This window comes from Monodelphis domestica, chromosome 1 (assembly GCF_027887165.1).
Source record: "Monodelphis domestica isolate mMonDom1 chromosome 1, mMonDom1.pri, whole genome shotgun sequence".
Classification (NCBI taxonomy): domain Eukaryota; kingdom Metazoa; phylum Chordata; class Mammalia; order Didelphimorphia; family Didelphidae; genus Monodelphis; species Monodelphis domestica.
The window spans coordinates 379,870,959-379,889,012 of NC_077227.1; the positions used below are offsets into that span (position 1 = coordinate 379,870,959).

Below are 18,054 nucleotides of genomic sequence, written 5' to 3' on the forward strand. Positions count from 1 at the left end.
TTGACCCCTCCCCCATTGTTACGACCTCCCCCAAATTACTTTTCTTTGCCCCTGTTTTCTTCATATTTTGTATTACCTTATCCATAAATATGTCATTTCCTGAAAGTAGAATTTAAGCTTTTCTCCCCTCTACTACAGGCATTCCTTTTATTTTTCTTTTTTATCACTGAGCTTGGTGCCCAGCACATAGGATGTGCTTAATAAATACCTACTAAATAAACAAAAGAATGATTTAATGAAACACCTTAATACAAAACGTTTGCTCAGTTCCAAGTACTTGGGTTGACCAGTATTTCAGAGGTTCTTAAATCTGTTTTTTTTTTTTAAACCCTTACCTTCTGTCTTGGAGTCAATATTGTGTATTGGCTCCAAGGCAGAAGAGTAGTAAGGGATAGGCAATAGGGGTCAAGTGACTTTCCCAGGGTCACACAGCTGGGAAGTGTCTGAGGCCATATTTGAACCTAGGACCTCCCATCTCTAGGCTTGGCTCTCAATCCACTGAGCTGCCCCAGCTGCCCCCAAATCTGTTGTTTTTAATTTGGGGGAGCAACTTTTAAAAGGTAGGAAATTTTTGATGGTTTTAGAAAGAGGAAGTAAAGAGATCTGTGAGTATAAAAGGGAGAAGGGATAGGTTTTTTGCCATGATTATTAACATTAATATCTTTTGCAAGTCACTTGATGCCATTCTCTAATGCTGTTTGATTCCATAAGTGCATTTTCATTCTCTTCATTTATCTTTTTCTTGGTAGCATGTTCTCAAATATGTTAAATAGTGTCATTGGAAGGGCTAGAAATGCCTCTATTACACAGTATTCTTCAAGAATCCTTTGCCTGCAATGATGAAATTATCTTTGTCAGTCTTGAATATTATTGGCAGCTCTCTTTCATCTAGGATTCATTACCAAGTTTCTAATGGCTTTTAAATAACCAGCTCCATGGATATATTTCTTTGCCAGAGTCAGGAGAATTGTACTTATTTTGGACTTCCTAAAGACTCACCAACTTGTGACATGCAGTATCCTTTTAATGTGATCTTTATCATCACAATCACCATTTATTCAGGCATTTATTAAGCACCTAATACATACTAGGCACTATATCAGGTAGGAGGAGTTGGAGATTCAAAGCCATAACTAAAACCTGTCCTATGCCCAGACTCTGAGGTAGAATTCATTCTTGTTACTTCTGCTATGAAACAAACATATTATGCCACAGGACAAAAAAACAAACCAAAACCCAAATCCCATTAAAAACTCAAAAGGGGCAACTTGGTAGTACAGTGGATAGAAAGCCAGGTCTGGAATTGTGAGGACCTGAGTTCAAATGTAGCCTCAGATACTTCCTAGTTGCATGACCCTGGGCAAGTCACTTACCCCATTTGCCTAACCCTTATCTTTCTGTCTTAGAGTTGTTACTATGACATAAAATAACGGTTTAAAAAAATCTCAAAAGGTTAGGCAGGATATTTCTTTCTTTCTTGAAAGAAAATATTTTTCAGGCCTTGAGAAGAAAGTTAAGCAGAGGGAAGAATGAAGGATGGGGAGTAATTGTGACAATTAATTGGGATATGATTTGGATTTAGCTCCTAATCTTTTGCTGTGAAAACAGTTTGAAAAAGATTGAAAAGGATACAAAGATTTTCCTGGAGATCTTCCAGTTGAGAGAAAAAATTAATCTCACTTTGAAATTTATGAAAACTGAATATATACCAGCTCAGAGTGATTTGGAAATAAAATACTTTTAATGACTATGCTTTACTTATAAGAATCATATAAAGGTAAAGCAGAGCCTATTCTCACAGAACAAATTTATAAGGAACAAATTTATATGGAAGAGCAGTGAGATGAAGTTGGAAAGATAGATAGGAACCAGACTCTGGACAATTCATTAAATTCCAGGAGTTTGGATTTCATTTTTTAGACAAAGAAAAATGTCAGTTGGAGCCATGTTCCAATGAGATTTTTTGCTACTTTGTATTTGACTTTCAAGTTCAAAAGAAGTCTTTACCCTCACATGCCATTGCACACATGAGAATATCAGAGCAGTAAGATCTTTTGATATCAGCTTGATGGTGTAATATAGACAAACAGTAGGTGCTCAGTGCTTTATTGCATCACATGACCATGGCTGTTTGGTCAGTCAAGCACTATGTCTAGGTAGTTCATGACTATATTATGTATATTATTTCATATTCTATATCATTGTGGCTTTGAATCATATTTTCATTTATCCTTCCCATTTCAGCTAACTATAAAGCTGCTTGGATATCCTGTAATCTGTTTATGATGCACACCCAACCATAACCCAACCATAGCAATATTTTGCTAGCCAAAATATTTACTGCCTATAAGCCAGGCTTGTGATGATGAGTGACTGTGCATTTAGACAAGCTGGTCCTTAGAAAGTTACACAATCTGTCTCTGAGATGGTACCAAAAAATCCTTCGAACTTGAAAGAATTTGCCAGATTTGATATTCTGCCTTTTGCATGCCAGAGCAACCTTCACACCAATATTTACTAATGAAGTTATTTGACTCTTAATCATGGATTTTTCCCATATGAAATGAATTTAAATTTGGTGACCCAAAGAGCAATGGAAATAAATATATTACCAATCAGTTTGATTCAGAAAGCCTTTAAGTTCCTACTATGTTCTAAGCACTGTGCTAGGTAATGAGGACACAAAGACAAAAATGAAATATTCTTGCCTTAGGAAGTTTGTAGTCTACCTGGGAAACAATATATACTCAAATGAGTTAATGCAAAACATATGCAAAATAATTTTTTTATATGGTGAAAAGAGCAGTAACAATAGGAGTGGTCAGGAAATTTCTTGTGTTGGAAGTGGAATTTACACTAAACCTTGAAGGTATCTGGGCATTCTAAGCCGTGGAGGTGATGAAGGGGAACATTCCAGGCATGTGGGAGAACCTGTTCCAAAGCATAGAGGCAAGAGATAGAATGCTAAGTATGGAGGACACAAGTAGAGGAGTGTAGGTTCTGAGAGGAACCAGACAGTCAGAGGGAGAGCATGCAAAAGTTGAGTGTATTTCCAAAGTGAAAAGTCCATAAATGAGATGGGACTACCAATTTTATCTGAAGAGTTTGGAGTATAGCCTGGAGAGGTCTGAAGATGACAAGACTTGGCAACTGCTTGTATGTGGAAGGTGAGGGAGAGAGGAGTCAAGGATAATTCCAAGGTTGTGAACTTGGGTGAATGGAAGGATAGTGATTCTGCTGAACAGAAATAAGTAAGTTAGGCAATGGGGTGTGTTTCAGGGAATATATAATGAATAATCATGGCTTACATGCAAGAAGTGACATGAAAGATAGCATGAAAAGTAGGTGGCCTAGTCATTGGTCAAGAATCTGTTCATACCTTACTTCTCATTACCTAAGCTTCAATCTGACACCAGCCTCCTGACTGCTCCACTGAATATCTCCATCTCCACTGGGAGACTTAACATCAGGTATTGCCTCTATGGTCATAGGGAATAGAGAACACTCAGTTCTGGCTCAGCAGTCAAGAAAAAGATTTTGTCATCACTTAGGAAGCCCACAATTAGTCTCACCTAAAGTGAGAAGGAAAAGCATCTTTGTATCTGGTACAACACATCTGAAAGCTAGCTCAGCAAGCCTTCATGTGGATTTTTCAAATGCTCTAAGGCAGGAGTTCTTAACCTGGGAAGGGTGTGGATACTATTTGTGACTTTTTGTTTTTACATTTTGATAACTGCATTTTAATATGATATATTTCCTTTGATTTTATGTATTTAAAAACGTTAGTCTGAGGAGTCTCTATAGTGCTTCACTAGACTCAAAGAGATGTCACAAAAAAGGATAAGAATTGTTCTTATTGGGCAGTAAAGCAATCTAGTCCCCCATGTCATAAGGGAAAATGTCTGAGAATTAAGAGTTCACCTGATGAGGGGCAGCTAGGTAGCACAGTGGATAGAATACCAAGATTTGAGTTGGGAGGACCTGAGCTCTTAGAATTGATACTAAGACAGAAGGTAAGGTTGGTTTGTTTTTTAAAGAGAGAGAGTTCATCTGGTGAGTTTTGGATTTGGTAGATTTCTCCAAGGATTAAGTCAAGGTGGCCTCTGTTCATTAAGTAAAATTAAGAATTATCCCTTTATAGAAGAGGAAACTGAGGGTCAGAGAGATTAAATGACTTCCTCAGGGTCACACAGTGATTAGGAGTGAGAGTTGAGGGGATACTGAAACCAAGTCTATCTTGACTTCAAAGTCCGAGCTCTATCCACTATACCACATGAGCATGCTGGCATCTATAAGGGTAGAGAAACTTTTAAAATCCAGATAGAGATAATAAAAAGAAGAGGATGTCAGTTAAGTAAACATTACTTATGTTAAGTCCTGTATTCTATCCTATATTAAGTTCTGTACTATCTGTAGTAATAAAACGAGAGCTAAGGCATCCCACCTGACACTGAGGGCCTGCCCCCAAAGGACGATGCCTAGGATTCGAAAGTAAATGAAGAACTTTATACAACTTGAGCATCACTACTCTCCCACCCGCTTCCCCGTGTCACCTCCAAGTCACATGACACTGGTGCCCTTGCGGATTAGACTTCTGATTGGTTGTTGAGGGGTGGCCCTCGATTGGTCGTCTTCCGCTTTGCCCACGCCCTCCTCCTCGCCCCGACCCACGTGAGGGGGGAGAGTCACGCGATTTCCGGGAACCCGTCAGGAAGGACATAAACAAAACAAACCCGAAGCAGCATGGAGAGGGGCCGCGGCCCCCGCACCAGAACGGGCCCCAGCCCCTAAGCTCCCCCCCAGGACGCAGCACCAGCAGGTAAGAGTCCTTCTAGCAGCCTGAACGAGGGGGATAGGGAGGCCGCGGGCTGGGCAGGAATGGGAGCTAGTGGAGCGGCGGCGGGGCCGGGGGGGGGGGGGGGGAGCTGGCCCCTGGCTGAGGTGGCACCTGGGGCCCTGCTCCTGCCCCTGGCCGGCAGCAAGAGAGTAGAGGGCCGCGGGTACCAGGAGAGGGATGAGAGGACTGAGCGGGGTGGGGAGAATCAACTAAACACGGGTCAGGGGGAGGGAGATCCATACCTGAGACTGCCGCGGGAGGGGGTGTGTGGGGGGCGGGGAAAGGAAGCGGATCTGCCCGGGTCGGGCCACACACCTGCTCCAAGCAGGTGACACAACTAAGCTCAGGCCGCGGCATCTGAGCACTGGGGTGGGATGGTGGTGGTGGTGAAACGTGGGGAGCAGACCTGGCCCTGCCAGGCTGGGGGGGGTGGTGGTGGTCTGTCTGGTGCTTGTCACCATCATTCCGGGCATGAGTGATCCGGGCAGCGGCTCTAGAACTGACTTCGAGGGTTTTGGCGATGCTTTATCTTTCTTTTAAAGAAAATCTTTAAAAGATTTAGACATCGAGGACAGGTTGTTACATAAATCCTGGAGATGTTTAGAAAAGCAAAAACTCTTAGGCTGTGCAGAAATGCGGGGTTGTCAAGTTGTTACGAAGTCTCCATCTCCCTGGCTTTTTCTGTCTGGTAATGATGGGCAGGAGACAGAGTTGCAGGATGGAGAGGGGGTGTCACTTCTCTTCTCCCTCTTCCTCCCCACCTGGAAGAACTGAGGAGGGGACTCCGATAGAGATTGGGTTCCTAAATTGGGGCGCTAGTCCCCAAATAGAATTTTCTCTGGACCGACCCCTCGCTGTAGGACCTGATGTGCCTGTCAGGAGCAGGGAAAGGGTGGGAGGGGCAGCGAAGAAAAGGAAAGTAAAGGGGGACTAGGAAGAGGGTGGGGATAGGAAGGAGGAGCGTGGGGGGGAGGGGTCGAGGCGGGGCAGGGGCGGGAGCGGGGGGTGGGGTAGGAGGAGGTGGAAAAGATTTGGGGGAGGAGAGAGGAGGAGGAGAGGAGGGAGAGGGAGAAGGAGAGGGGTGGGGCAAAAGGAAAGGCCGGGTGGGGAAGGCGGGGCGGGTGGGAAGCGGAGGGTGGAGCAGGTGGGGGCGGGGCGTGGGGGAGGCCGGGGCCAGGAGGCTACCCCGGAAGAGGGGGCGGAAAGGGGCGGGGGAAGCTTGCAGGCACCGACTCTTATGGGGTAGGGAGGAAGTCTAAGTGGAGTTTCTTAGGGATTGATGAACACTCCACTGGAAAGGAGTAAGGGAGAGGCGGCGGCCTGGAGAGCCTTTCTCCGGGGATTTGTTTATGTGTCGCCTCAAGGCAGCTTGAAATGCCCCTGAGGCGGGGTCCGGGTACCTTAGTGGCAGGGACAGTTGTCCAATCACTGTCCAGGACTGGGGTTGGACGAAGTAAGTTCGACCAATAAGCGTAGAGGAGGCGGTGCCGGCTCCAGTTGATTAGGCTGTACCGAGGGTGGTTTGGGAGGGGCGGCCATGTTGGATTGGAGGGGAGATGTGTTAGTGGGTCATTAGGAGGTGGGGTGCATCGACTGGGAACCATTGGGGAGAAGGCCAGAGTTAGGGATCTGTGCTAAAGTTAGGGTTTCAGAAGCAGTTTAAACTAGACTCGGAAAATAGCCTGTGTGCTACTAACCTATTCCTCCATGACGGAGTTAGCACTGAGGGTGTTCAAGGTTTTTTTTGGGATAGTTTCCCTAGTAAGAGAGATATCAGATTCTTGACTCTGCGTCCCTTATTGCTTTGCCTTTCCTTCTCTTATCTCCTTGATTGCTAGACTCTGGAACACTTTGCTAAAATTGAAGAAATTAAACCTTTCAGGGAACCTCTAAGAACAATATTGGTCATTAAAAGAACACCATATCGAAGAGATTTTAATAAAAAGTGGGCTCCCTTCTCTGTTAGGCCTCAGGGCTAGGTAGAGAGAAAAGTGGGGAGCATTCTGCTTTTCAGAATAATGAAAGAAACAGACCAGGAAGCATTGGAAAGTTAAGGCCTTGTTAATCAGGCTTCTCTTTCCTTTTTCAGTTATCCCAGAATATTTTCTCCTCAGAAAGGGTTTTAAGCTTTTAGGATAGCATTTTTCCTTGTAAACTTTGACTGAAAGTGAGGAAATTTATTTTTTTCCCCTTTTTGCTTAAAAATTTTTTTCCTTTCTTTTAAAAGGACAGAAAATAAGATCATTTTTTGTGATGGTAGTTTGGATATAATGGTAATCAGCATTACAGATTTATTTTTGTTTACTGTCTTAATCTGAATTTAGTATTTTTTTTCCCTAAAAACCAAAAACCTCAAAAGTGTACTTAGTTCTTGAATTTAACACACCAGTGAAGGGAAACATGGTAGAACCTCAAATTCGTTATTTTGCAATTTGCTACTTTTGTGTTTTGGCAGATATACCTTGTTGGAATATTTTACTAAAATTAGGTTGCTTTCTTTGAGCATACAGTAAGAATATTATTGCATAGGGTAGGACCTGGTGATGTTTCTTGGAGTGGTTGAACTAGAGAAGAAGAAACTAGTCCAGAATAAGAATTATCCCATTGGTTTATTAAAAAGGAGATATTTTGGACATGAGGTCATTCTATTCTTACATTATATTCCTCTCCATCAACCGATTGTAGAAAATTTTTTATTGATGACTTTTGTGAAAAATTTTGAATCTGATGAGTTATACATTTAATAAGAATAAATGTATAAAAATGCTCTATCATGAATAATTTTTAATCCTATAGATTTAAATGTAACTTTTTTAATAGACAGGTCAGAAATACTTGTAATTGGTTGATATTTTTATCCAAAAGATAACCCTTTATAAATGTCAGTTATATATGTGGAAAATATAGGACCTTTGACGTTATCCTTAAATTTGGAATAAACTGGTGTCTTACTTAGTATACCTTTATTATGGTCTGAGTTTCAGTGCCAACTAATGAAGTCAGATATCATCTACCACCTTAAAGTATACAAATAGAAGAATGAACATTACCAGTCAGTGAAGTAAATTATCATTTCTCACTAAGTTACAAAAATAGAAGAATGAATGTAAAAGGTGAAATGTTCAGATGATGGCATGGGACAAATCAGATATTGGCAGGGAAGGAATCAGGTAGTTATTTGGTACCTGCTAAATGCTTTACAGATATCATTCATGTGATTTTCGTAACAACTCTGTGTAGTAGGTTTTGATATTATCCCCATTTTATAGTTGAAGAAACTGAAGCAGGCAGAGATTAAGTGACATGCCCAAGTTCACTCAGCTATATTTGAACTTGGGCCTTCCTGACTCTAGGCTTGGTGGTCTGCCTACTGTGCAACCTATCATTTTGATTTTCTAAGTAGCACAAAGGAGGTTTGGAAACATTCAGAGAAAGACTTTTGCCATTTTAGCTTTTATGTGCTATATATATACAAAGTACTTATAACAAAGTGGCATTATTGTTCAAGTTAAAACTGAGAAGTGATAACTAACTTCATCAATCAGTGCTGAACCTACAGCCTGTGTAACAAGTATACTATGTAGAACACTAACTTATTATTTTAAATGTAAATGTAATTTCAAAACCACTGTGCTGTGAGTATTGAATAGTGTGGTATGTGGATCTTAGATGAATGTGATGAGGCATAAGGGAATAACTATGCATAGTCTCCTGTATCTTTTGGGGGTTAAATAATTCATAACAAAATAAAGCATAATTACTCATATGTTAAGTATTTAAATAACAGGTCTTAACAGGACAAGAAAATGGAATATACTGCATCTGTCTTTTAGAACTTAGTCTGAGAGGATTTAGGTTGTTTGGGAGTGTGTTGATTGTTAACACTTGAAGGAAATTCAATTTGTTCAGTCTTACACAATCCCTGAAATGTATAAGGAAGAAGATAATCTAAAGAACTCATCCATACCTTTCAGGCTGGATATATTTTTTCATTGCTGCACTGCTATTTCATAACAATTCTAAGTCATCAGGAACCAATTTATTCTATTTAATTGATTATCTTTTGATATATAGATTTTCCATTTTAGAACAGAAATAAACAGTTCTTTCCTTGTGGGTATTTGAATACTGACAGACTATACCTGTGACAGTTTCTGTTCATAAATTGTCTCCTTCATTATTTCAGAAAGTTGTTGTCAAAGGAAAAAACCTCAGTCTAAAGACATAATAGACTTAAGGATCCATTTCAAGGAGCATTGTGTCATTTAATTCTCCCAAATAAGTACTGCAGGAAAAATTAGTAAAATGGTCTTAATTTTTCATGATCTTTCTACTCCTTTTAAAAATCCATGTATTTAAATACTCTGAATAGTTAATGATTTGTTCACTGACTAAAGAACTTGGAAGTTTAAGCCCTCTCACGTTGGTATGTGATTGCTTCCAGTATTCAGCAAAAATAAATCTAGAAGAGCCACTTGAAAGTATTTTTTACCTCCACACCTCAGAGACTATAAGTAATCCTTGATTTATAATTAAAAAACAAAAACAAAAAGAAACAAAGCTTTTGAGAGTCATTGGGGAATAATGGAAAGTATTAGAGTTTAAGTACTCTGATTAGGTTTTATTACTAGCTGACACTATCTGAATGAGCAAGTCAGTTAACAGGTCTTTCAACCTGTTTCCAAAATGAGGGATGATACTTACACTAGCTACACATCTCATTGTTCTGAGAAGTGTTTTGTCAACAGTAAAGTGATCTACAGATTTGAACTGCCATCATAATAAAGATTTGTTCTTTAATTGTGATAATCCTCCCATCAGTTTATTTAACAAAATAATTGAGAATAAAGAAATTCCAGCTACATGATATTTCATTTAGAAAGTTATGATATGCAACTCTAGGATGGGGGAGGGAGAGAACATGAATCATGTAACCATGGAAAATTTTTAAAAATAAAAAAAAAAGAAAGTTATGACATGAATACAGCTAAATTGCTCAGTGGATTGAGAGCCAGTCTTAGAGACAGGAGGTCCTAGGTTAAAACCTGAACTCAGACACTTTCTAGCTGTGTGACCCTGGGCAAATCACTTAACGGCCATTGTCTAGTCCTTACTACTTTTCTGACTCATAACCAATACACAGTATCAATTCTAAGATGGAAAGTAAGGGTATTTTTTAAAAAGAAGGTTATGACCTGTTGATTGAACTATAAGCCTTCTATTCCATTGCAATTTACGTTAAGTGCAGATTAGTGAGAGGCAGAGTGTTGCAATGGAATGATTTGGAGAAGACCTGGATTCTAATCCTAGCATTGCTACTTGCTACCTCAGCTATCCCAGACAAGTTACTTCACTGTTCTAGGATTCCGGTTCCTCCTGTGTAAAATGAAGAACTTTGATGAAATGGATTCTAGGATCTTTTCTGTTACTAAATATATGACCAATTGCTCTTTTTCAGTACCTCCCTCACCACCCCCTTTAAGAGCAAAGTTTCTAGCACATAGGAAGTGCTTAATAGATGCTTGTTGACTGATACTATCTTAAATGAACTTTAAACATGTTCCATAAAGCAAAATATTTTATTAGGTTTGCTTTGCTTTTATTTTCCATTTTGCTAATTTGGAGAATATAGAGAGATAAATGAAAAACAGTTTGGGAAGGAGAACATATTAACCTGATTACACTGAGAAGCAGTAAAGGACTGGGAGTTCTTGTTTCTAGTTTTAAATATGCTACTAAGTTGCTCTGTAACCTTGGGCAAATCAATTACATGTCTGGTTTATCCATTTGCAGAGGAGGAGTAATGGTGCCTTTTCTACCTATCCCAAACAGACCTTTTTTGTTTATTTGTTATGGAGAGTAAAGACTACTTGAAGTCAAAGAGGGTATTAGTTGTAGAGATAATGAACTCTTCCAGGAAGGAAAGTAGATTTTTTTGAGTGAGGAAATTAATCTTCACCTTTTTATAGATCTAGAACTTTCACTTGACACCTTTAATTCTGTCAGTTATTCCATCCCTAGCTTCCATTTTTAGAGAAGGTTGCTGAAATTTTGATCTTATCTGAATTCCCATTAATTCTTCCATTAATTTATTTTTGGAATAACTGAAGTAGTTACAGTTGTTGATGACTTCCTCTGAGGCCTGTATATACAACAACAAAAGTTTTTTCCTTTGTCCTTTTGGATTTTCCATTAGCATTTGATATATTTGATAACTAAATGATTGGCAAGTATAAATGGAGTTGTGTTACAGGGAAGGCATGCTTTTCTCTCAGGGTAGACCAAATTAAGCTGGGGGAAAATGCTCATCCACATACAGAACTTTTTCCAATGGATATTTGTTATGTTATTACTTCAGTAATTCAGGATATAAAATTGTCTGGACAATCACTTAAGAGTCAATTTATGGTTTGGGGAATACATTGTTATCATTATGACTGGTTCCATTCCCCTTTGGGTGTACCAATACAAGTCTCTTTCTTTTTAAAAACCCTTTTTAATCTTCACCACACTTAACAAAATTTTTCCTAACTATTTAACCCCAGGTACATCATATTGCTCTTCTGCTCTGTCCTCTTAATATAATTTTCATTATCTGCTCTCAGACACCATTTTTCATTTTTTTGCAGATCTTTTACAGAGCCTTTGAATGCTCTTGCAATGAGAGTTCTCAATCCTTTTTTGATCCTGTTTACTTTTACTTTTAGTAAACTTTCTACCTCCATTTTCTATGAAAGGAAACAATTCTAGAATTTATATATTTATGTATGTAAGAAATAAAAGAACAATTTTTCATGAAGAAAACTTTGGTAAATAACCTTTTTTAGTATAAAGCTCTTAAATGTTTATAAGAAAACAAATAAATGAAACCTTTAATTCTCTTTCTTATTAATCAGTAATTTTATTCTAGTTTTAGTTTTTTCTACCATGTTCTGTCTCCAGTTTGTTTCTTGCTTTGGATTTAATTAAGAACAGGATTGAAAATCCTAATTCACAGAGATGAATTATTTTCAAAAAGAAATTAAAGCTTTTTACAAGGCACATTTAATAAGAATGAGATATGCTTCTTCTGGGATATACCAGCAATTTTATAATTTCCTTAATTAGAAATTAGTTCAGTATTTCTGATCGAGTATTAGTTAATTTTTCACTTTCTAGCACCATCTGAAAAGTGTTTTCTTATAATCAAACACCACTCATTTGGTTTTGGTCAATGAAAATTATTCCTTCAATTTTCCTTTTAACTCAAATGCCCCCTTCCCCCTGTAAAAAAAAAAAAACCCTTACCTTCTGTCTTAGTATCTATTCTAAGACAGAAGAGTGACAAGGACTAGGCAACTGAGATTAAATGATTTGCTTAAGGTCACATAGCTAGGGGGGTCATATTTGAATTCAGGTCTTTTGGCCTGGTGCTCTATCAACTGTGCTACATAGCTGCCCCAACTTAAACTGACACACACATCCCTCCCCCTCTTTTTAAAAAAAACCCATACCTTTGTCTTAGAATCAACACTAAATTTTGGTTCTAAGGCAGAAGAGTGGTAAGAGTTGAGCAGTGGGGGTTAAATAATTTACTCAGGGTCACCCAGCTATGAAGTATCTGCGATTAGATTTGAACTGAGGACCTCCTGTTTCTAGGCCTGGCTCTCAATCTACTAAGCTACCTTACCTGGCCCTTTAACTCCCTTTTAATTTATAACTTAGTTCCCTCACCGACCTTCTTACTCTTCTCTCTACAATCCTTCAATTTTTTCAGTAATAATATAGAATATTGTAATAAGATGATATAGTATAGATGATAAATATTCCATTCATCCCTTTGACAAACCTCTCAGTATGTTCCACACTTCAGGTTGGGAACCTCCACATTATAAGAATTCCTTATGTTTAATCCTTTCCCTTCAATCTTAGCCTTTAACAGACTCCCACTAGTAAAAGGCTCCTTTTCCCTTTTGTTCTATTTCCTTGTTCATCAGATTTCTTTTACTAATTTATCTCTTTAGATATTTTAGTCTTTTTTGTTTGTTTTTAATTGATGTACTTTGTTTCAGCATAATAATCAGTTCCTAATTAAAGAACACTATCCTTCTCCACTAATAAGCAAAAAAAAAAAGTTAAACAAAACCATCTAATGGTAATAGGGAGAGTATACAAAATCTTCATAGTACTTTACTCTCCAAATAATAGATGGTCTGCACCATCTTGAAAGTTGTATATGATTTCTTCATTGTTCAGTCATTTTCATCCACCTCTGTGACCCCATTTGGGATTCTGTTAGCAGATATACTAGAGTGATTTGCTATTTCTTCCTCCAGCTTATTTTACATTTGAAGAAATTGAGGCAAGTGGGGTTAAGTGACTTGCCCAGGGTCACATAGCTAGGAAGTTTTTGGGGCTTGATATGAATTCATAAAGATGAGTCTTCCTGACCCCAGGCTTCCTACTCTAACCACTGGGCCACATAGCTGCCCCCATGATTCTTTACTAGCAAATTTTAATTTTTTATTAAAACAATTATTTAAAACACATTATTTCTGTCAAGTAGACATGGATTAATGATTCTAGAAACTATCTCAGAGGCAGGAAGAGTTTGAGTTAAGCCCTGCCTCTTCTAAAGTGGTGACAGTTTGACCCTGGGCTAACTGCAACTTTACAAAGCCCTAGGACCAGCAGTTCTCTTCTTTTTTTTTCTTTCTTTTTTTTTTTAATATATTTTATTTGATCATTTCCAAGCATTATTCGTTAAAGACATAGATCATTTTCTTTTCCTCCCCCCCACCCCCCATAGCCGACTCGTAAGTCCACTGGGCATTAGATGTTTTCTTGATTTGAACCCATTGCTTTGTTGATAGTATTTGCATTAGAGTGTTCATTTAAAGTCTATCCTCTGTCATGTCCCCTCAACCTCTGTATTCAGGCAGTTGCTTTTTCTCGGTGTTTCCACTCCCATAGTTTATCCTTTGCTTATGAATGGTGTTTTTTTTTCTCCTGGATCCCTGAAAGTTGTTCAGGGACATTACACCGCACCTAATGGAGAAGTCCATTACGTTCGATTATACCACAGTGTATTAGTCTCTGTGTACAATGTTCTCCTGGTTCTGCTCCTCTCGCTCTGCATCACTTCCTGGAGGTTGTTCCAGTCTCCATGGAACTTCTCCACTTTATTATTCCTTTGAGCACAATAGTATTCCATCACCAACATATACCACAGTTTGTTCAGCCATTCCCCAATTGATGGGCATCCCCTCGTTTTCCAGTTTTGGGCCACCACCAGCAGTTCTCTTCTAAAACTACAACTCAAGGGGAGTGCCTCATGAGAATAAAATCACAGATCCTGACCAAGAAAAGCAGGAGGAAAGATTCTTCCCTCAATATAAAAAATGCCAGCTTTCAAGAAATTCCAGAAATAGAAGCTAGCAAATTTAGGAATTCTTTAAAGATCAATGATAAATTTTGATTTGCCTAATCCATCACAACTATTCTTATATAGGTTTCTTTTTATAATATATATTTTTATCTGTATTCCCTGAGGCCAGTTGATGATGACAATTTGGTATGTTAAAAATAAGTTAAAAATAAAAACATTTAAAACTGTTTTTATTGATGTTTTCTGCTTTTTTACATAGTATTTCATTTCCCCCCCAAGTATTCTTCCTTCACCCCCTCCCAGACTGCCATTTCCATTAAAAAAAAAAGATGGAAAAATCAGTAAAACTAATTGATACATTGGAAAAAGTCCAAAAACAAACTGTGCAACGCCTGTGGATCTCCCCTCTCCAGAGGATGGGTTGGGGGTATCCTTTCATATCTCTTCTTTCTAGTCATGCTATATAATTTTGTTATATACACTTTTGATTTTTGTGTGGTTTTTCCTCTTTCATTTACATTGTTTGTGTTCATTGCATATAGTTCTTGCTGTGTTTATTTCACTTTGAATCAGTTCATATAGATCATTTCCGGCATCTATGTATTCATCACATACATTATTTCTTATAGCTCACTGAGTCATTATATTCATGTATCACAGTTTGCTTAGTCATTTCTCAATTGAACGACTCCTTTCTTTGTAATTCTTTGCAATCATAAGAAATTCTGGGATAAATAATTTGGTGTATATGGGGATTTTCTTTTCCTCTTTGTGGTATAAACTCAGAAAGGAGAAGTCCATTTCAAAGAGTATGGATATTTTAGTCACTTTATTTACATAATTGCAAATTGCTTTCCAAATGGTTAGATATAACTATTTTATAGCTCTACCCACAATGTATGAGTATGCTTATCATTTTACAATTCCTTCAGCATTGACTATTGCCATTTTTTTGCCATCTTTGCCAATTTGCAGGATATGAGGTGAAACCTCTGGTGGTTTTGATTTGCATTTCTTTAATTACTAGTGATTTAGAGCATTCTTTCCTGTGGTTGTAAATAGCTTTGCAATTCTTTTTTTTTGAGAACTCTTTATATCTTTTTACCACTTATGGATTATTGGACTATGGCTGCTAGTAATTTACATGTGAATATGCGTGTGTATACATATTTTATATATCTTGGATTCCAAACATCTCAGAGAAATGATACAAGATTTTTTCCCATTTGATTGCTTCCCTTCTTCTCTTAGTACATTAATTTTGTCTGTGCAGAAGCTTTTCAGTTCTTTATATAATCAGTTATCTATTTTATCTTTTGTGATTGCTTCTATCGTTTGTTTGATTGAGAATGTATCTTATGTCTGTGAGAGGTTTTATCATCTGATTCTCTTATAAATTTTTTATAGTGTGATCTTTCATATTAATTTAGAATGTATTATGGAATATGATATAAAATATTGGGTAAGCCCAAGCCTAATTTCTGTCCGACTCCTTTACAGTTTTCCTAAGTTTTTTTTTTTTATCAAATAAGGAATTTTTTTCCTAAGTAATTTGTTTTCTTCTTTATCAAACACTGGAGTTATTAAATTCTGTTCTCCCTTATCAGTTCCACTGATTTTTCTCTCCATTTTAAACCAGTATCAGATGGTTTTGATGATTCCTCATTTATATTAAAATTTGAGGGTTGGAAGTCCTATTCCTCCTTCATCCCGACCTCTTTTTGTCATTTCCCCTGATATTCTAGATCTTTTGTTTTTCCAAATGAAATTTTTATTTATTTTGTTAAGCACTATAAAGTATCCACATTATAATTTAATTGGTAGAGCATTAGAAGAATGAATTAATCTTGGTAGCAGTGCTATTTTTATTATATTAATTCATCTCACAAATGAACAATGAATATTCTCTATTTAATCTTTAAGAAGTACTTTATAACTGAATCTGTTTTAAGTTTTTTGTGTGCATTAGTAGGTTGATTCTTAGATACTTTATGCATTTTATAGTTATTTGGAATGGAACTGAGATTTCCCTTTCTATTATTGCTTCTTGGATTTTATTATTATTATATAGAAATGAAGTTGACTTTTGAAGGTTTATTTTATAGACTGCAACTTTGCTGAAGGTAATAGTTGTCACAATTTTATCTTTGTTGATTCCCTAGGATTTTCCAAGTATACCATTAGAGAATAGACTATCAGCTCCCCCCCCCCACACACTTTTTTTAAACAGGAACATATCTTAAAGATACTTTAGTGTGTAAAGATGTGATACTTTAGAAAGTATCACCCCTAAAACTTTTTCTATAGTTTTTGTTTGCAGTATGTAGAACCTACTGTACATATTAATTCTACATCTATGTATTCTGTTCTTACTTATACATTTAATGGAATAGGAATCCATCTATGTAGTATGATTTAGGTAATTCCAGGCATCCAGGTGGTACAGTGGATAAAGAGTGAAAGAGAGTCAGGAAGTCTCATGTTAGGAGACTCACTTCCTGGAATCAGGAAGACTCATCTTTGTAAGTTCAAATCTGGACTCAGATATTGCTTAGCTGTATGACTGGGCAAGTCACTAAACCCTGTTTGCTTCAGTTTGCTCATCTGCAAAATGAACTGGAGAGGGAAAATGGCAAACTACTTTGCCAAAAAAACCCTGAGTCAGACACAACTGATATGACTGAATAATAAAAGGAAGGAAGAAACAGTTATTTTTCCCTAGCCTTCCTTGACCTCTTGCCCTGCCATGATTTCTTGAAATTCTAACATTATTGGCGCATTCCTTTTGACTCTTTAGAAATTATTCCCTTCCACCTTTCTCCCTCTACCTAAATAAAGGCTGAAGATACTTGGTAGTTTTGAGAGAGTTCTAGATGCCTGAATTGGGGATCTTGAAGCTTTATTCATCCCTGTCTCCACTCTCCCTCTCCTTCTCTAAACCCTTAACTTCTGTCCTAGTAACAACTCTAAAACAGAAGGGTGAGGACTAGGCAATAGTGATAAGTGACTTGCCCAGGATCACACAACTAGGAAGTGTCTGAGGTCATATTTGAACCCAGGTTCTTTCCACTCCAGGCCTTACCAACCCCCATCCCTTGTGCCACCTAGCTGCCTCCCAACATTATTTATTCTGAATGGAACATTTTTTCTAATTGAACTACTGCACTCCTCATAGCTCCCCATCCTGCTAAAGTTATGACAGAGTTTTATATCCTCTTTTTTTCTCCCTTTATATTTGTAACAGTACTTGGCAGGCCCATTCATATTTGTCAAGCAATGGAGGTGGCTGTATCTTTGTTTTTTAAACTCATTTGCAGTTCTTTGAGTTTTGACCTCAATTATTTTGGTTAATCCTTTAGCTGTATGACAAAATGGGCTGACATTAGTTTCCAGTAATGCAAAAGTGGTAGGAGCCCTCTACATAACATACTAGGGAGATAGAGTAAGTGATTTATCCTTCTTCCTATGATGGCCTTGAAACAGTTCATCCCATTTCCAAATAGCTAGCTATCCATAGCACTTAAATGTGTGTTTCTAGATAAACTAGGATTCCTTATTGGGGTATGCATCTTCAGGGTGGCAGTACCTAAGAAGTAGCAAGTAATAGTCCTATCAAAAAGGAATTAATGGGATGATACTTACTTAGCATATAGGAGCACTTAGTTTTTCAAAACCAGGATGACTGCTAAACCTAGAGAATGATCTACATTTTCTAATGTAAGTCTGAGAATTGTTGTTAATTAGGGCATCATACTGCTTCGGGAAGTCTTCTGCTAGAAGAATCAAGTCACTCTTAGCTACAGCTTCTTCACCTGTAAAATAAGGGATTTGGAGAAAATGACCTTTAAAG

General features: G+C 37.8%; 1 protein-coding gene across 2 annotated transcripts in view; it reads left to right on the top strand.

Moving 5' to 3' along the window:
- The first annotated feature begins 4,670 nt into the window (after positions 1–4,670).
- Positions 4,671–18,054, top strand: part of CREBRF (CREB3 regulatory factor) — a 52,693-nt gene continuing 39,309 nt past the window's right edge. For both annotated transcript variants that reach the window (XM_056811583.1, XM_007474024.3), the window contains exon 1: positions 4,671–4,819. The gene's annotated coding sequence lies outside the window, so the exon portion shown is untranslated. The remainder of the gene's footprint in view (positions 4,820–18,054) is intronic.